Source organism: Manis javanica, chromosome 3 (assembly GCF_040802235.1).
Source record: "Manis javanica isolate MJ-LG chromosome 3, MJ_LKY, whole genome shotgun sequence".
In the NCBI taxonomy this organism is placed as follows: domain Eukaryota; kingdom Metazoa; phylum Chordata; class Mammalia; order Pholidota; family Manidae; genus Manis; species Manis javanica.
Genome location: NC_133158.1, coordinates 50034276 through 50055532, shown reverse-complemented (window position 1 = coordinate 50055532; position 21257 = coordinate 50034276). Strand labels below are relative to the sequence as shown.

Here is a 21257-nt window from a genome sequence, read left to right as displayed (position 1 = left end):
GGTGATGTGGCCAGAAGAGCCAGACTAAGAGAAGAGCTGTACATAGTGCTCCATTTATCTCCCAGCCTCAGCAGCAGGCAGATCTCTGAATGGCAGGCCATCTAGAATGCTGTGTGTAACTACATCACACTTCGGCCACTTGCCTCTTACAGGGCATGCCCAAGTATACAGTGTTCAAGCAACGCTGTAGTGGACTTTCTACCCCAGATACTTCCTGAGGCAGAAGTGTTTTTTTACTACACACTGAATTGCTGCCTCCTGGGTATTTTCATTTGTATCTTTACTAGTTATTGACAGATTTCTGTCCAAAGTCATTGTTCCAACTTACACACTTAACAGCAAGATTTTCAAGTCCTTGTTTTGAAACACCTCCCAATACATGGCACTATCATATTTTCTTTTTTTAACTTTGCCAACCTCAGTGTCAAGAGTTATCTTTAAACTTACATATTCTCTATTATTAAGCATGAGTTTATTTTCTTGGTAATTGTCATTCTGGCTCTTCCTCTTGTGAATTGCTTTTTATATACTAATTAATAACTAATCTGCTGATTTCCTTCCTGGATCGTTTGTCACTGTTCTAATCTAAGACAGCAGAAGGGCAATGTTTTTTGTACACATGCAGTTCAAGAAGGTGTAAGACCACCACCCTGTCCTCACCCTGCCACTGACAGGAGTGAAGTGGGTTCCCCACATTCTACATGCTTCTGGCAACACTGCCTTTACTTTTGCCCCTCCCCCCTCACCACTTGTGACCTCCCCCCCAACCACACAGCCCTGCCCTGCTATTTAGCTTGAGAACTTTGGGACTAATAGGACAATGCTCTTTCTTCTTGTTTTTGAGTCATCGTGAGGAGGCCAGGATTTCCAGATCATCCCTCATGCTCACAACACAATCCCCACTTAGCTCAGTCTGTTGTTCCATTTTTGGCCATCTCCCTTGGCAATCCCAAATCCTATTCTCTGTGCCCCTGCATCTCATGATTGTCAGCCAACCCTCTGATCTCAAACCCTTCTAAGACATCTCCTTCCTCTTGTTGCCCTGACTGAAACTGGGCTTGTCTCTGGCATCCCAGCTTCCCCTGGGGCCCTGTTAGTGGTGGCTGTTTTCTCTCACATGACCTTTTGTTTGAGTCTCTGCCCCATCCAGACCATTGTCTCTCCTGTTCTTCTAAAGCCCCTAGATTTGGATCTCATGCCATCAGACCCTCATGTAAGAACCCCAGGCCACCTTCTCCCATTCTTTGAAGACTTCAGTTCCTGGCTCATTGCTGCTCTTTCCAACCCCATCTCATATGGTTCTGGGTAGTTTCAATAGCTACTTAAACGATCCTTTCCAACACCCTGGCCTCTCAGCTCATCTTCTCACCTCCAGTGACCTTGCCATCCATCGTCTCTAGGTCACCTGCTCCCTGGTTGTACCTTAGACCTTGTCGTTAGCAATAGCTACACCATTCCATAGCTCAGTTTCAAGCATCCCACTCTTATCTTTCCATCTCACTCTCTCGTGCACCCCAGTTCCAACAATCCATCCTGTCAACCCATTGGGACCTGCTGATCCTACCATCTTTTCTATGTTTCATCTCCCTCACACCATCACTTCCTTTCCTAACCTAGCTTAAATACCATCACTATGATCACTCTTCAACTCTGTAGATCCCCTCTTACTGATCACATTCAAATGCTTCGCCTATTCCATGCCTGCAGCTGTGTGGCTGAAATGTGGCTGGAGAAAAACACATTTCTTTTTATTTTAATAGAATAAATTTGATATGTTTCATTGTGTGAGTTTAAGGTGTACAGTGTGTTACTTTAATATATTTATATATTATGATTGCCAATGTAGTAATATTCACACATTTACAATTATATTGCCTCTGTTCATATACTGTTCATTAGATCTCTATAGGTTATTAACTACTCATTTCACATTTCTATCCTTAAACACCATCGCTTTTACCCTCACTCCCCTCACCCCATCCCCTGGTAACCACCATTTTATTCTTTGTTTTTGTTACAGGTTTAACTTTTTTCAATTCCACATATAAGTGATGTCATACAGTTCTTGTCTTTCTTTGACTTATCTTGTTTAGCATAATGTGCTTGGGGTCCATCCGTATTGTTGCATATGGGAGTATAGCTTCCTTTTTCATGGCTGTATAATATTCCATCATGACTTTGTGCCACATCTCCTTATCTGATCATCCATTGATGGACATTTAACTTGTTTCCATATCTTGGCTATTGTGAATAATGCTGCATTAAACAGGGGAATGCATATATCTCATTGAAATATTGTTTTCATTTACTTTATGTATATACCCAGAAGTGGAATTGCTGGATTATATGGTAGATCTAATTTTAATCTTTTGAGGAATCTTCATATTGTTTTCCATTGTGGTTTGACCAATTTACATTCCCACCAACAATGTATAGGGGTCCCTTTTCACCACATCCTCACCAGCACCTGTTGATTCTTGTCTTCTTGATGATGGCCATTCTGAGAGGTGGGGGTGATAGCTCACTGTGGTTTTGATTTGCATTTCCCTGCTGATTAGTAATGTTGAGCATCTTTTCATGTGTCTTGTTCATTTTGATTTCCTCTTTGGAGAAATGTCTATTTAGTTCCATCTATTTTTAAATAAAATTGTTTTGTTACTGAGCTGACTGAGTTCTTTGTATATGTTGGATATCAAACACTTATCTGATGATTTGAAAAATTTTCTAACACTGTGGGTTATATATTCATTTTGTTAATTGTTTCTTTTGCTGTTTAGAAGCTCTTGAGTTTGATGTAATCCCATTGGTTGATTTTTCTTTTGTCATTTGTTCTTCTGGCATCATGCTCAAAAAATTATTGCCAAGACCAATATTGATGAGATTCTTCTCTATACTTTCTTCTAGCAATTTGGGGGTATCAGGTCTTATGTTTAAATCTCTGATCCATTTTCAGTTAATTTTTGTGAGTGGTGTGGGGTAGGCATGCAGTTTCATTGTTCTGCATATGTTCCTCCAAGAAAAAACACAGGTCTGCTGACTGGTCTGTGTAAGAGACCTCACATGGGCCATGGTGCACCCTGGCACAGCAATACTTCCCTAGTCCGTTGACTCCCAACCTACCCAGGTAAATATTTCCTTCCTTCCCTTCTCCTCAATCTTTCAGTCCCTTTTTGCCCCCATTTCACTCTCAGCTAATGACCTTGCTTCTTATTTTACTGAAAAAATTAAGACAAGCAGAAGAAATGTTCCCCAAATGCTCAAGTCACACCTACCGTCCTGGAGTCTGTAACCACAACTTTCATGTCCCTCTTGCATCATCAAATGTCCCCTGTTTTCTGGTCATCCCACAGCAAAAACATCCTGGAAAAAACTTCTCAAAAGAGTTACCCATGCTCATTATTTCCTCACAATGGAAAGTGTGGAGAAAGAAGTGAAAAGAAGCCCAACCTTGTGTCCTGAATTTGTTCCCCACACCCCTTGGACTTTCTCATATCAGACCTCTCTTGCCACCCATTGGGGTCCAGGTCTCTAATCCCAGAGCTCTGCTCAGCCCTCCTGTCCGTCTCCCATCAGCTGCGCTGCAGGCCGCTGCCCATACCGCCCCCCTTGCAGTGCCTTCCTCCCTGGGTTTCTAGGACATCACAGACTCTGCCTCTCCTGACTAGTCTCTTCTGTGGGCTCCTTTACTGGGGCCTCCTCATTCCTCTGAGTCCTAGTGTTGGGGTGTTCCAGGCTCAGCTCTAGATCTCTGTCAACTCTCACTCCCTAGGTGAGCTCATCACTCTATTGGTTTGAAATAGATGGACAGATAGCTATACATATACATTAAGATACTCCAATTGTTGTTTCCAGTTTGGATTTCTCTCCTGGATCCCACACTGGTATCTGCAATGGCCTACATCACATCTTCCCTTGCAGGCCTAATAGGCATCTCAGATTTCACACATCTGAAACAGCTCCTGCTTCCCTCCCAAGCCCACTCTTCTGAGAGTCATCCTTGCTTGCCACAGGCTTAAGCCAAAAATCTTGGGATCATCCTGTATGCCTCACTTTCCTTTACACACCATCCAGTCCCCTTAACAAATCCTGTTTTCTCACTTTCAACATGTTTCTGGAATCCAATCAGCTCTCACCTCCACCACCAGGGTCCAGATCACATTGTCTCTCTACTACACAACAAGAACATCCCATATTAGTTTCCTGGGGTTGCCATAACAAAGTACCACAAACCAGGAGACTTACAAAAGAAATTCATTCTGTCACAGTTCAAGGAGGCTGGAAGTGTGACACGCTGGTGTCGGCAGGGTGGTGTTCCCTCCCAACGCTCTGGAGGCGTCCTGCTTCTTCCAGTTTTGAGGGACTCCTGACACCCCTTGGGGTTGTGGCTGCATCCTGCCAGTCCCTACCACCCCTCACTTGGCTTCTTCCCTGTGTCCTCTGGGTCTCCTCTCCTCATCTTAGGACACCAGATATTGATTTAGACCCCATCTTATGTCCACAGTGATTTCTTGAGATCCTGAACTATAATGCATCTGCCAAGACTCTACTTCCAAATAAGGCAATGTTCTGAGATTCCAGGTGGTCATGCACTTGGGAGACGCTGTTCAACCCACTCCACCTCCTCCCCGGGCGGCCTGCTTCCCCACTGGGCCCTCCCTGGTCTGACTTCAAGGCAGCGGCCTGCGGACATCACTCCTCTGCCTAATTCCTCCGAAGGCTCCTATTTCACCCAGAGGAGAGGGCAAAGTCCTAAAACCTGACTCAACCTGGGTGCCCCACCACCTCCCGTTTTACCTCCCAGCCTCCCCCCTCCCCTCTCTGCTCTGGTTACACTGGCCCCCACACCTTCCGTGCTGGCAGTGCCCTCTGCCAGAACACTTCCTTGACTCTATATTTAACAGACACACATAAAATGTTTATTATACACCAGGCCCAGTTCTAAGTATTTTATGACCATTAACTTACCTAATTCATTTAGCTATCTTAACAACCCTATGCCATGGGTACGAACACCCCTCACGTTACAGTGGAGGAAGCCAGGTACAGCAGAGTTAAGCAACTAGTCAAGGCCAAGGCCACATAGCTATAGTCAACAAATCAAATGCAGAGTCTGGGGAATTCAGGGTCTTAACAGGGCATGGCACTGCCTCACCTTCAGGGCTTGATGAGGATCACCTTCCCAGGGAACTTTGCTGACCATCCAGCGTAGAAATGAAGCCCACACCCCGCTTGCCCCACTTCCTCACCCTGCTGTATTTTTTTGCCCCTGCACTTTGCCATCTGATACAGGTTTTATTTACTTCTATCTATATTGTATGTCTCCCCCTAGGTGGTGGCTAAGCTCTGTTGGGCTATGAATTCTATCTGGCTAGTTCATTGGTGCATTCTCAGTCTAGAGTGGTGCCTGGCACATTGCATTTCAATGAATGAAGGTGAATTTTCCAAGAGAGAATGATAGATGTAAAGTCAAAGTGCCCTGGGCTGTGAAACCTCTTGTTCTAAGAGCACCAGCTCCAACAGCCCTGTTTTCCCAGGTGGAGAATAGATCGGTCAAAAACTGGATAAAGATTAGTAAGGAAAATACTGGTAGACAAACAACCAAGGGTGAGTTGGCTGTAGGTAGCAAAACCTATAAAAAATGCATGCCCTGTGGCCCAGCAGTTCCACTCATGGGTATTTATGTTGAATCATGATGGCAAAAAGAGTTAAGGTACAAGGATGTTCACCAAATTATTCTTTTAATAAAATCAAAAAGTTGGAAATCACCTACATGTGCTACAGTAGGAGACTACTGAAATAAATTGTGTATGGATTTACTATGCCACCATTAAAAATCAACATATAATAGCATGAGAAAATATATATGGCTTTATCAATGGGAGGAAAATGAAATTTAAACAATGTCTAATGGTATTTTAGATACATGAACTTCATATGAAAATAAATCAGATTTGCATAAAAGAGAACCAGGTTTACAAGGATAGTGAAAAATGTAGATGGATCACTATAATATCAGTGGGAGTCCATGAGCTACTCTAGAAAATCAGTGACGAGATCTTGGCAATTATTCTGAGCACAGAAACATCATTAGGTTGGCACCATTTGGAAGAAAACCAACAAGCATGAGGATCATCTGCACAGAAGGACTGGGTATGCCCTAATCAGGCTGTTCCAGGACACACTTGTCCTTCAGCTACAGTGATATGCCCGTGCTCATGTTAGGGCCCTCACACACGCAGCCTGGGGGCCCTGGAGAAGGACCTGGTATGAACCCTGCAGACTCAGAAGATGTCACAAAGGAGAGGTTTTGGTTTGAATGAATCTCAGCATAGCCTCAGTTGCTTGCTGGTCCATTCTCCCACTTGGCTGGTTCCTCGTAGGTTTATAAGTCAATGTTGGTAGATTCCTTTTATTCCACTTCCTAAGCCAGTCTGAACAGCTGCTAGGACTGCATCTGAGCTTAGGAGCCGCTCTTGTGTTGAAATGGGTTGTAGTGATGATGACAGTCTGATGCTGTAACCCAACGTTGGGAGAAGGGCAAGATACTTCTGAGCAGGGGCAGAGTGTGGGATTCGGGTTATTACTGGGTGAAAAAAAAACACCTTAAGAGCAGTACAATACATTCTGATTTCTTCTAAATAAAAATCAGGAAAACCTCCTGAAATGCTGAACACCAACATATGAACAGGAGTTGTCTCTGAGAAGTGAGTGATAGGTATCACTTCTTTTGTTCATTTTGTTAACTGTAATTGCTAATTTTTAAAAACAATGACCACGTGCTGAAGAACATGGCAGAAATATCTACAAAAACAAGAAAGACTGAGCAAGCAAAACAATATGAGAGGCAACCTCATGGGGTATCACAGCAAATGCGTGAGTGAGGCCAGGATTTTGTTCAGAAGAAGTTCATATAGAGGAAGAGGTGTGGGAGACCGTAGCCCTGGTTTGTGAAATCATCATTGAAATCATCCTGGGAACTCGACTGTGCTCTTCCTGGTCTTAGGAGAGACCCAAGAGGGCTCAGCAAAGCACAATAATAATAGAATTAAGAATATTGTAACTGTGGATTATTTAGCCTAAAAGAAATCATGGCCTAAAAACCATCTTAAGTAAGTAAAGAGGTTTTAGATGGAGACAATGATCAACTGAGAACCATTTCACAGAGGATAAAGGAAGGAAAATGGATTTAAACTGATTCAGTGAAAGTGTGAGGAAGAGAGCCTTACCAGGGAGACTGGTGAGAGCCTGGCGTGGGCCGACAGCGGGTTTGTTCAGTTCTGGGAAGACTGAATGTAGGAAACACCATCTGTCCTAGAAGATCTAGGGAGACTTTCCAGAAGGTTCCTTGAAGGTCCAGTCCTATGATGTCTCAATGAAGGTCCTGAATCCATTCCTGAATGATCTATCCTGAAACTCGAAGTGTCTGTATTCTTGGCCAGGACTGGCATCGGGAGAGCTGGTGGCCATCTGTGTGGAGGGAGGGCTGCCAGAATACCATCCCTACTGCCAAGTCATGCTGTCTGAAATCCTACCAGGTGACAACTGTCCTTTGGTCATCGAGAGCCCACTGGAGTATGAGTGATGCCCTTATGGTTTTCTTTTTTTCTTAAGTTCAGTAAGGAATAAGTGTGGAGATTTTGAGATAACCAGTTTAAAATCTTCTCTCTTTAGGGATTATTAAGAAAAATGCCTTAGAAATAAGGTGAAGGGACATGTCCTCTCAATGTCATACTGAGGCATTGTTTGGCAGGCTCAGCCAAGGATTACTTAAATCCTGAGGAGACTGCACCAGTGTTTGACTTTACTATTTACTAGCTGATAAGCCCAGACACAGTAAAGTTACATGTTAACTTGTCAATTTCTGTCTCTTAGAAAAGATGCCCGTAAAGGTTATGGTTTTATCCCTTTGCAGGCCATTAACCAGTTTTGTGCCTAATCTAGCAGTCATTCTGTTTGTTCTTAAATGCCAGTAAATTCTGCAAATGCTCTTTGAACCATCTTTCGTATTGTACTGGTTTACTCATTAATGAGTTAAATAAATTTAAGCATGTGCATTTTATTTTTGAATGAGAATCATGAGCTGAACTTTGAAAATTAATACTTGGACAGGAAGGAGGAGAGGAAACATTAGGATCGCCCCAAGAGCGTGACATTGATTGTCATCTGTATAGATTTTTATGGTCATTCTTTGAAGGAGAAGGATTCGTCAATTCTCATGTAATCCATGATCAGCCAACCGCTCGGTGAGCAAGACATAATTGCAGTCTTTCCAACTTGACCAGCGAGCTGAGGGCAAGGTCTGCAGGACTGTGCAGGAGTGAAGCCAGTGCTGCCGAAATGGGAAGGAAGGAATTCTGAGTGATCAAATGATTAAGATTCTGAAATAAGAACCCTGATGGATGCCAGTGTCACACTGAACAGGAAGATTGCAGAGGCTGGGGCATTCAGGGGAACCTGTCCTGATGGCAGGACGTATCTGAGGCTCACTGGAGTAGAGGGGCCACGGCAGAGAGTGGCCAGGAGCCAAAGGACTCAGCTGTGGGGCTGCTGGCCCTTCCCTGATGGTGACAGAGCCCAGCTATGGCAGCAGGACCACTGGCCCGGTGAGGCCTGCTGGCCACGAGAACCAGCATTCTTGACCATGCCCAGCAAGTCCTGGGAGGAAGGCACAAATTAGGAAGTCCTCCGTGGGGACCCAACCATCATAAAAATTATTTAGGTGACACGTGGGCAGAATGTCTGCTTGAGGTCACTGCTTGCCTCAGAATGCTAACCTATATGGTGTTGGCATCTCATTGTAGGCCTTTCTCAGAAGAAGCCTCATTTGTCTCACGAGGCCCACAGATCTGTGAAAGCCAGGAAGGTGCTGACCCACCTTTCCGAGCTGTAGAATGCAGTGTCTGCCCCTGGGGCCTTCAGGCCGCAAGCCAGCCTTGCCATGTTGGAAGGCAATCTGCAGATTCTTGAGCTCCACTCCCTACCTCCCCACCTGGGGCTGCTCTTCTGGCTGCCGGCCAACACTCAGATGCCACCTCCCATGCTAGGCCCCTGGCTGCCAGTCCCAACTGCGGAGTGTTCGGGGCCTCCACTCAACGGTCTGAGTCCCTCCTGGGCACCTTCCACATAACACTAAACCACACTTCTATGCACACATTGTAGGCGGCTGCCTTACTCCAGGGGCATCTGCAAATCCCAGTTTTATCTCTGTTGTGTTTTTGAACTGGTTTGCTTTGGATTATGGTTTGGTTTTAAAAGGGAAGAGGCGCACACTAACCACCTCCCTGTTTTCTTTCTAGGATGGAGCAATAAAGCATATTTATAATGGAATTGGTTTTTTCCATTATCGCACGTTTAATATCATGACTGTACCACCTTGCATTCTAAAGTGCATAATGGAAGCTACGCATAAAAGAATATTCCATTGTTTTTTCCTCTTGTAGTTGATTGTGGAAAAAAAGATGTAACATACTGTTAGTCACTCTGTACCATGATGGTTTTTTTGCCTGTGACCAACAGAATTACATTTTACACTTGAAGGAACTCTCATATGAACCTTTTCAGTTCAACGTAAGTGTACGTAAAATCCCAAATGGCCCACCCCATGCATCACATCCAAAGCCTGTTTCATCCATTGCTGATGATTCTCTTCAAGAATCTGGAATATGCTGCAGAGCAAGCCCCATGGTTTGGCTTCTGAAGAGAAGTCTGTGTATCCTATTTGCTATTCATTTTGCTTTTCTGTCTTTCTATTCAACCCAGTTGAAAACATTACTGAACCCTAAGAATTTTGGTACAGCCTTTGGTTATAACCATCTGGGTCCTCCAGGTTGGTCCTCTATCACTGTGGTCTTTGTTAGGCCGGGGAAGAGGACAAGGGAAATTTCTCTCTTTGGATCCAAGGAGGTCCCTTAAGGTCTCAAACAGGCTTGCAAAGGACATGATTGTATTTCACGTGAAGCTTTTTCACATGTTCTAAATTCTTAGGTTTGAACCACATTTCTTACCACTTTTGACCATGTTTTCTACTGCTATCTTACTGCATTTTCTACTGTACTGGATCAATTGGTACTTTAATGAAATTCTCCCTCTGTCTTCATTTCTAGGAGAGAAAAATGGAATCACACAGGAGGGCAGCAAGTGCCAGAAACTCCCAAATTTAGGAGAAGGACTTTGATCAAATCCTGTTACTTCTGTTTCAATTTGTACAAATAAAAGGGAAACAGATCTTTGCCAACTGGTGATGCTCTCCAGGAAAGAGGTGGGGATGCTACATAACACCCCCTACTTCTTCTTTTTTTTTTTTTTTGTAGTTTAATTGCTCATCAGTTGTTTTAAAAAAACATCCTACTTATGTAGAGAAATCAGACCACTTATGCACTGCTGGTGGGAATGTAAAAGGGTGCAGCTGCTTTAGAAACAGTCTCAAAATGTTAGACCCAGAGTTACCATTTTACCCAGCCACCCACTCCATAAAAATGTGGACACAAATGTTCACCTGCAGCATTATTCATGACGGCCAAGAGTAGCAAGAACCTAAATATCCAGTAACTGGTGGTGTGTATCATTATATGTCCATAAATATATCCATACAGTGAAATATTGTTTGGCAATAAAAAAGAATTCTGAGATATTTAAACCAAAAATAACTGGTTTAAAAATCATGGGGCAAATTTTTGCTTCAAATCAAGGTGTAAACACATAGTAATAATAATACTCCTTTGTTTATTATAGTTACTATTCTATATATCTCTTTTGATTCTCATGCTGACCTTCAAAAATAGTCATTATCATTCCCATTCAGATGAAACTGAGGCTCAGAGAAGTGCAACACTTTCTGAAGTCCTCCAGCTCATTTGTCTCCAAAGCGCGGCCTTATAGTTTCTGAAATGTGTGATGCCCACCACCACAGAGCTGGCACTATGGTGGCATTTTCCAGGAGATGCTGTGCCATCTCCTGTAGAATGCACTTGACCTTGGGCTGGCAGAGCAGGTAATGGTGAAAAGAACCAGCTGCAGTGTAGTTTTGTGTTTTCCCACAAGTATTTCTTCCAGTGAATGAAGCAGAGCGCACACAGACCCGTGCTGTTGTTTGTCATTCTTATTGGTACAGTTCTAGTTGGCAACAAGGTAAAAGATTCAGGTGCCAGGAAGTAGTTTTGCACCTGCACCCAAAATAATGAATGTGGGGGCAGTTCTGAGTTCACGGACAGGAAGAATCTTTGTGATATATTAATTCATTCATCCGTTCCAATTATTCACAGGTAATTCTTTTCCCAAGCATGGCCCGGTCTGCCTCTGAGGCCAGCTTCCTGGGTCCACAGGTCGTGCTTCTAGTCTGGTTTCATTCTTGGTCATTCCTGGCTTCACGCTGGTGGCTCCTTCCGGCTCGCAGCCTCTCTCCTGGCCCAGCAGCCCGGGCTCCTCTTCCCTACAGTCCCCTAATCTCATTTTATTGGTCCAGGTCTATGTGTGACTCTATGAGGTCTTGGACTGCTCTTGATATTTTACTATTTGCTGCTTTATGTCACCCCGTTTTTCCTGGTCTCTCTCTGGTTTTGAGCTCAGCTATGTCACACAATTCTGTTGTGTTCTACTCAATATTTCCATTCATTTGGAGCAGGACATCCTTTCTCATCATCTCTGTCTTGCACACTGACCAGAATGCCTGTATTTTTACTGTTTCCTCTGTGGCCTATTCGTTTTGGACTCAGTGTGTTGTCCCACCCCCACCCCAATTCTTATGCTGATGTCCTAATTTCTAGTGTGATGGTATTAGGCCTTTGGGAGGTAATTAGAGTTTGGGCCTCAGGATGGGATTAATGGCTTTATAGGGAGAAACACCAGAGGTTGCTTCCTCTCTGCCAACTGAGGATACAAGGAGAAGAGACCTGCCTTCACCAGGACAAAGGCCCTCACCAAGAGCCTGACCATTCACATTCTGGTGCTCTGTTAAGCAGCCTGAACAAAGACATCAATCATGGTCAATCTTTGTAAAATCATTTATGAGTGTATGAAGGAATTTGTTTTCTAGGTTCAGTGCAAAGATCTGCACAGATCTATGACATCCGCTTGTTACTCAGTTTCTCCAGATGTTCACTTAGTCAGCTTGATCTGTCAGTTTCAAAGCTGGTTAAGTATCCTTTATGACTGTGGATTCATCTGCTTCTTTTATTTTTGAAAAGTTTTGTCCTATCTATGTGGGAACAATGTCATTAAGGAATACATCACAGCTCGTAACTCATTTTCTCTTTGGAGTTATACCTGTCATCCTTATAAAATATTCCTTTTTGTCCTGTTTGATAAAGCTATTGGTCTTAAATTCCTCTTTATCTGATTTTCATATTGCCTCTGCTCACAGTTTCTCATCTCTTTCTTTCCCAGCTTTCTTTGTAATTTTGTCTAGCTGTTTTTCATAAATAGCATATAACAAATAGTGCTTTAAAATTCTATTTCATATTTGTCATTCAACGGAGGAACTTAATCTAGTAACATTTATTGAGATGGCTGATATCTTTGGGTTTTTTTTCATATTCTCTCTTTTTTTGTTACTTATTAAAGTTTCTTCTTGCCTCTTTTTTTTTTTTTAACTTTCCTTATTGTTCCTGGATTGACCAAGTTTGCATTGTTTTGTTTTTTTTGGAAAGTTCTTCCTACCCATTTTGTCCTCATCCTCATTGATAATGAGAAGTTCACCTGTGTATCTGTTTTCTGATTCGGTTTTCCTTAATCCTGAGTAGTCCTCAGGCTTTGCGCCAAAATGGAATGTGGGTAGTATACTTATTTTAAGTTTTTGTAAAAAAATGTCTTTCCCTGGTTGTCCGTATGCATCATATTGGCCAAGCAAAGGAATTTGGATCAGAGCTTTTTCTCTCAGAAGCCTTAAGCCTAGCCCCATTGCCTCAGTATACCAGGTTTTTCCAGTGAGGAATCTGGTGCCATTTGAATTCTTTTCCCTGTGTAAACAACTTGTTTTCACTCTCTGGTACCTAGAGTTTGGAAACTCAGATTATGTCCAGGTGTGATTCTCTTTTGGCTTCTCAAATTATTATTATTAATCTTGTTTGGTTTGTTTGGTACTTGGAGTTCACATTCTGGTCCAAAAATTGGTCTTTATTCAGTTAAGAAGTGTTTTCTTCTATTTGTTTTCCAAGGGTGCTTCCCCAAATTGTTTCTCTTTTTCCAGATCTCCTAATATTCAACATTCAGTAGCCAATATTCTCCCAGTATGCAATATTCTTGAATCTGTATTCCCTTGCACTTATATTTTATTCAAGATTTTCATTTCGTTGAAGTTTTGCTCTGTGCTCTGAGATCAGTCGGGTCATTGATCATTCAGATAAGCCTGGTTATTGGTACCATCTTGAGAAAGTTGAAGACTGAGGGATGGCTATATACTGTTAGTGCCCTGTGCCTTTTATGCTAATTGCTTGGGGATGCTTTACATCTGGAAGGCAACAGGATCCAAAACCACTTATAGGGAGACTACCTGGGTAAGGGGGCAGTTTCAGGTTCCAAGGCTGACCTCTTGGAAGATGGCATTTCAGTCTCACTGATCCCAGGATGCATCCAGTTTCTGGAAGTAGCAGTGCTGACAGTTTTGAAGTTGAGTTGATCCTGTTCATTATTTCCTGGAACCTCTTTTCTTTTCCTTTTGTGCTCTCTGTGTAGGCCTGAACACTTGCTCATCCCCCTGCTACATGTTCTGCATATTGTTATCATTTGCCCGTGGGGCAGCTTCTTCGTGAGCCTGTGAGCTCCGTTCACCTTCCCTCCTCTCCCAGTCAGCTCAGGCTGCCTTCACAGAGTGCTGCAGACCAGACAGCTTAAGCCACGGACATTTACTTCTCCCAGTTCTGGAGGCTGGAAGTCCAAGATCGGGGTGTCAGCAGGATTGGTTTCTCCCGAGGCCTGTCCCCTTGGCTTGCACATGCCCATCTTCTCGCCGGGTCCTCACTGGGCCTTTCCTCTGTGTGCAGAGGCCTCTCTTTGTGGGTCTCAATTTCCTCTTCAAAGGGTGCCTGTCAGATTGGATTAGGGCCCACCCTGGTGACCTCATTTAACCCTAATCAACCTCTTTAAAGGCCCTATTTCCAAATCCAGTCACATTCTGTATAGTACTGAAAGTTAAGGCTTCCACATATGAATTAGGGAGCCACAATTCAGTCCATAACACACCCCTAGAGCTTCATTATATAGTAGCTGCTCAATAAAGGTTAGTTGAGTGCCTGAATGAGAGTCCTCCGCTTGTTCTCTTTCCCCATTTTGGTTTTCAAGCCAGTTGTATTGCATGGGATGGTACCAAATGCTTTCTTAAGATAAATTAAATAAGCTGTTTATTATCTGTTTTATCCTTAGCCAGTCGTATGTTGTGCAAATAACTATAGTGGTGTGATTACATGACCTTTTTTTCCTCAAAAAATGTCCTAGGAGTGGTATGCCTGAGATCACATTCAGCCTGTAATCTCTGAGGCAGAGCCACCAGGCTTCTCACAGTATGTGCCTTTGTCTGTTTGTCTTTGGGGATTTTAATCTGTGTTATTGCATGCTGGATTTACTTGCCTTGGGAATTTAATTCCTTTTTTATTTATTAGAATACCTTCTCTCTTTTATCATATTTATTTTCTTGCCCTGCCCCAAGCTCTGACAAATGCAAATTTTTCAAAAAGCACAGAGACATGCATTATACTGATGATGTCAGTTATTTGTGATTGCTCTTCTCATTTACAATAATCAAAAGATGGAATGAAATTTTTTCCTTTGGCTATTTTATTTTTTTGCATTCTTCATTTTTGTGTTTTGCTTTCCATCTCCTCATTGAATTTTCGATCTCAGAAACAGCCATCTAAAATAGCTATCCCAGGGTATATGTATCCACAACAGAGTTTGCTGCCAGCATACAAAATGAAAGGGCTCCTTATTCAAATGTTCAATGCCTACATAACAGAGTCTGTGTACAGAACTGAGATGGAGATCTGGGATTGAATTCTACCATGGGTATCCTCAGGGCCACAGCTTCCAGCAGACTTAGCCTTTCATTGGACTTAACAGTCCATGGATGCTATCTGATAAAACTACATGATGTGCATGTGCTGGCCATTCTGAACTACTCATTGTGACCCACACTTTCCAGGCTCTGGTTCTTTTCTGGCTTATGAGCATAATCTTCTGTCTTCTGAGAATATTCTTCCTTCCCTGTTCCCTGGAAAGTCTTTCCTGATCCCAAACTAGCCTTGGTGCTCTCCAAGGGCTTCCAAAGATCCTAGCTGTTCCTCCTGAGCATGTATATGCTGATTTGCAAGTAACTGTTGGTATGTCTTTCTTTCCCTTGGCTAAGGGTCCTTTCTGTGCCATGTATATCTTTGGAAGCAGTGAGGCTATGACTCTCATCTTAGAATCATGTTTTTAAATGCATGAAATAAAACACATTGGGTTCTGGTTCAGGGAAAGATGGAGTAAGCACATTCCACCCTGCCTCTCAGTAAGTACTGCTGTAAAACCTGGACAGAATGCGTGGAATAGCTACTACAAGACTCCAAAAAGCAAATGGTAGCTGGCAGACTTGTGAGGAAGACAGAACCTGAAGTACCCCTAAATTGGTGGTTAGTTACCATTTCTTCCCCTCCAGAACCCCAGCATGAATTCAACACAGCCTAAAATCCGGATGTGGGTGCTGGTGCCAATAAAGAGTGCCCCAGGAGAAACCCTATAGAGAGAAAGAGGAAGGTCTCCTAATACTTAGAAGAAGTGGAGAAATCCCATTTTGCTTTGAGTTTCCTTTCTCCTGTTCTTGTGCCTCAGCCCCCAAGCAATCCTACGGTGTCAGGAGCTTGAGAGCTCTCAGGAGCTAAAAGTGAGTGAGGAGAATCTTCCTCTGATCAGAGAAGCTGTGGTCCCAAGACTGTGGGGCAAACCCCTAATGCTTTTTTCCCCTCTCTGTTCTCCCACCATTTATCCCTGGATGCAGATGCAGTTAGGGGACATGCATAGAAGAGCAGGCTAAGTAAAGCCCCAGCTTTCTGGCTACATGACTAAAATATTGAGCCCCTGGGAACTGAGAGAGAGAGAGGAGCTAAGGAAAGCACGGCTCACCCCTGAGACACACAAGAACAGACCTGACCCTAAATAGCATCCCATAGACTTTGAGAGCTGAGCTACAAAATAGACCATTGCCCAGGTTTCAGAGTGGTCACTGGATAGTGTACACAGGACAAATCTGAAGTCTTGGCAAACAGAGCTTATTGAGAACCACAAACCTTGACAGACTGCTTGGAACTTCTGACCTAAATCCAACCTGGTAGATTCTCAGTTAAAAAAAAAAAAATCAACATTCTCCATAGGATTCTGAAAAAATCTAGAGTGTTGTAACATAACCATCAAAAGTCCAGGATAGTTAAGAATTACTCAGCACATATGAAGAACTGAGGAAAATCTAAATTTGTGTGAGAAAAGACAATCAACAAAAGCCAATGCTTAGATGACAGAATTTAAAGCAGCTATTATAAAAATACTCCCACATGTAAGTGCAAGCATTCTTAAAATGAATTAAAGGATAAAAAGTCTCAGAAAAGAAATATAAGATATAAAGGAGAACCAAAAGGAAAGTTTAGAATGGAAAAATACTATAACTAAAATAAAAATCTCACTGAATGGGCTCAGTAGCAGGATGGAGATGACAGAGCAAAGAGTTAGTGAATGTCAGTGTGGATAACAGAAACCATGACATCTGAATAATGCAGAGAAAAAAATGTTAAAACTAAAAAAAAAGCTTCATCAGCTTGTGGGAAAATGCCAAAAAAAATCTAACAATCTTGTTCATAGGAGTCCCAGAAAGAAAGGATATGGTGCACAGAAAATGTTTGAAGAAACAATGTCTGAAAACTTGTCAACTTCTTTTCACCATTTTCTTGTGCCTTGGCCCCCAAGCAATCCTATGGTGTCACGGGCATGAGAGCTCTCAGGAGCTAAAATTGAGTGAGGAGAATCTTCACTGGAGAAAAACAGAAACCTACAGACTCAACAAATCTAGGAAATCCCAAAGTAAGGCCAAAGAAACCCATGCATGCCCAGACACATCGTTATCAAACTATTTGAAACTAAAGAAAAATAAATTTAAAGCAGCCAGAGCAAAACAACATATTACTTACAAGGGAATATGATTTAAATAGCCACAGATTTCTCTAGAAGCAAACTGAATGTTTTTAAAGAACATTTAGAAAGAACTGTCAACCCATAATTCTATATCCAGTAAAAACTCCCTTCAGGAATGATGAAATAAAGACATTCTCAGGTAAAGGAAAAACTAAGAGAGTTCATATCACCAGCTCTACTGCTAAAGGAAGAGACAGATAGGAAAAGACACCAGAAGAAAAGTTGGAACATCAAGAATGAATGAAGAACAACAGAAATGCTAATACCTGGGAAATACAGTAGACTGTTCTTCTCCTCTTGAGTTGTTTAAATTATGTTTGATGGATAAAAACAAAAATTATAATGCTGTCTAGCAGGATTTTCCATGTCTGTTGAGGTAGCAAACTGAACAAGTGAACACAATGGAGAGAAGGTAATGAAACCTGTATAGTGGTAATATATCACTTGAAGTGGTAATTATTGATTCTACATAGGCATGCAGTTAAGTGTGTATATATTAATCTTTAGAACAACCACTAATTTATTCAAAGAGATAAGTAGAAAAGTGCAATAGATAAAGTAAAGTAGAAAACTAAAAAATGTTTAAGTAAACTAAAAGAAAGCAAAAGGGAAAACATAGATATTAAAAGTAGACAAACAAAAAGCAAATAATAAAATAGTAGACCTAAATCCAAAACTATCAGTAATTACATTAAGTGTAAATGGACTAAACATAATAGTTAAAAGACAGGTTTTCAGAATAGATTTTTTTAAGTGACTCAATTATATACTGTCTATGAGAAGGTCATTTCAAATACAATGACTTAGGTAGTCTAAAAGTAAATCTTGGAAAACATATCACTAATCAGGAGAAATCTGGAGTGACTAGAGTAATATTAGACAAAGCAAACTTCAGGGCAAAGAATATTACCAGCGATAACAAGGGACAATACATAACTATAAAAGGATCAATTTATCAATAAGACACGTAATCCTAATTCATATGTACCAAATAAAAGAGCTTAGAAATAAGTGAAGCAAGAACTAACAGAATTGAAATAAGAAATAGACAAATCCATGATAATAGCTGGAGACTTCAACATTCTTCTCTCAGTAATCAGTAGAAACTAGCAGACAGAAAACCAGTAAGTATATAGTATAGAAAACTGAACAATACTCTAACTGGTTTTAACTGACACTTATAGAACACTCAACCTAAAAATAGCAGGATACACATCCTTCACAAGTATACATGGAACCTTCACCGAAACCATATCCTGAGTCATAATACAAATTATTAACAAATTTAGAGAATTGAGATCTATGTTCTCTGACTATAATGGAATTAGATTAGAAATCAGTAACAGAATAACAGGAAAAATTCTAAACCCTTGGCAATTTAAGAGCAGATTCTAAATAATCCATGAGTCAAAGAGGAAGTCTCAGAGACCACAGAAAATATTTTGAGCAGAATGAATATGAAAATATATCAAAATCTGTAGGATGTAGGTAAAGCAGTGTTTTGGAGAGAAGTTGATACAATTTAAATGCCTGTATCAGAAATAAGAAAGTTATCAAACCAATAATCTAAGTTACTATCTTAAGAAATCAGAGAAAGAAGAGCAAAATAAACCCAAATAAGCAAAAGAAAGGGAATAATAGAGCATACATCAAATTGAACACAATTTCAAAAACAACAAAGAAAATCAGTGAAACCAAAACTTGGTTCTTTGAGAAGTTCAATAAAATTGATAAATCTCTAAGGAGACTAGCAGAGAGAGAAAGAGAGAAAGAGACAGAGAGAGAACACAAATGACCAATATGAGGAATGAAAGAGGGCTTATCACTACAGACACTTTTCATAGATTGACAATTTAGTTAAAATGGACAAATTCTGCAAAAAACACAAACCACCAAAACTCACCCAAGATGAGATATTGATAAAGTTTGAGTAGCTGTGTAACTGTTTTAAAAATTGAATTTGTAGTTAGAAATCTTCTGTGAAAGAAATATCCAGACCCAGATGGTTTCACTAGCAAATTCCACCAAATATTTAAGGAACTATAAGAACTACACAGTCTCTTCAAGAACATGATAAGTGGTAATACTTCCTAATCATTCTTTGAGGCCAACATTACCCTGATACCCAAACAAGACAAAGATGGTACAATAAAAGAAAAGTACAGAACAATATCCCTCATGAACACAGATGCAAAAATCCTCAATAAAATGCCAGCAGATGTCCAGCATAATCACATGAAGAGAAACTCAATATCATTGATCATTAGAAAAATGCAAATTAAGCCCTGATGAGATATTACTACCTATCTAGAATGGTGAAAATAAAAAACAAAATACCAAGTGCTCATGCAAATGAAGAGCAATCAGAGCTCTCATACATTGCCAGTGAGAATGCCAAATTGCACAGCCCCTCTGAAAAACCACTTGGTGGTTTCTTATAAAGCCAAAAATACACTTATCTATGACCCATCAATCCCACACCCAGGTATTTACTCAAGCGAACTGAAAACTTATATTCACACAAAAGCTTGTATATGAATGTTTACAGCAACTCTATTTACAGTCATCAATAACTGGATGTAGTCCACATGTCCTTCAATGGGTGAATGGGTAGATGAACTGATACATCCCTACAGTGGAATACTACTCAATTTAGCAAGAAAAAAAAATGAACTATTGATACACACAACTTGGGTGAATCTCAAAGTTGTTATGCTGAGTGAAAGAAGCTAATCTAAAATGTTTTGTATACTGTATGACTCTATTAATATGAAATTCTTGAAAAAATTAGACTATAGTGATAGAGACAAATCAATGATTTACAGGGCTCAAAAGTTCATGAAGTTTCTGTTGTAGTTTTTTCCCACTCAAGTTCATGAACTACTTGGGGAGAGGGTCTGTGGGCCCCCTGTTAAAAGCCCATTCTGTGCTACACACCATGTAGAAATTGCATCTTTTTTTTTTAATCCTTTTATGCCCTGTGCCATGTAGAATGGATTGGCATATAGTAGGGACTCAATTATTTGGCGAATAAATGAATGAACAAACTATGAAATGACTTAAACATATAACAATGTTCATGTAGAGAGACTCTAAAGACTAAGAAAAATGCATGCATTTTGTTTAAACCAACACATGATCAGGGTTGATAATTATGAACTGGACTCTCTCTAATTACTCTCCGAACTGTACTTTTCTGATTGGGCCACTGACCAAGTTTTGTCTTGTGTTGTAAGACCTGCACTGGTTCTGAGCATCTCTTCCTTTGGTCCTGTAGAGAGAACACATTAAATACTCAAATTTGTCCTCCAAAAATTACACATTGAAATTAGCGTTTGAGATTTCTCAGGTCCTGTGCGACAGGACTTGATAGGTGCAGTGGTGAGACAGTAACAAGATTCTGGAAACGGGCACCATTCGGGCTTAGCCAGGTGTCTGGGGGGAGGGGCAGACCTGGGCAAGCACAGCAAGACCCTTCGCAGAAGGCACCCGTGGGAAGTTTATGGGGACCTGAACACTAAAGTTGGCATTGGAACCATTGAGCCCCCTCATCCTCAGCCAGGAGTAGGGGCCCGTAGAGAGTGCAATCCCCAGAGGGAAAAGTTGCATGGACCAAATGTATTGCTACACTTTTCTGAGCCTGTCATGTTCCAGTAATCCCTTTGGTTGGTCCCTAGGAGGGCTGCCCTGTAGACATGAATTAAAGATCACAAAAGGCTAATAATACTTTATTTCATTAAGTTAATTCTAAGATGCCCTTGAATGTAAGATCCACCATTATTTTATATGCCAATACTAAAGGAAGAGTGCTGCCAACAGACTGTCGCAGGTGCTGTTAGCCACAGTCCTGAGTGGCATGAACCAATCACATCAGATTTCTTGGAAATTAATCTTCATCTCTTCCGAAGGATTTAGCAGTGAAACTATCTGGGTAATGCAAAGTAATACAGCTTGCCCAGCTCTGTGGGTATCTTTGTGGGTATCTGAGGTCTCCAAGGTACTTGGTTGTTCTTTTGCAAAAAACGTGGACTTATAATCATTCCTCTGAGACAAATATTCTTCACTAATGTCACATTTACATCGTTGGCTTCCATGCCTTTCCAAGTACA

At 41.3% G+C, this 21257-nt stretch overlaps 1 protein-coding gene across 1 annotated transcript in view; it reads left to right on the top strand.

Moving 5' to 3' along the window:
* The first annotated feature begins 10130 nt into the window (after positions 1–10130).
* Positions 10131–21257, top strand: part of KCNE2 (potassium voltage-gated channel subfamily E regulatory subunit 2) — a 180395-nt gene continuing 169268 nt past the window's right edge. Inside the window, exon 1 of the transcript XR_012129148.1 lies at positions 10131–10258. The gene's annotated coding sequence lies outside the window, so the exon portion shown is untranslated. The remainder of the gene's footprint in view (positions 10259–21257) is intronic.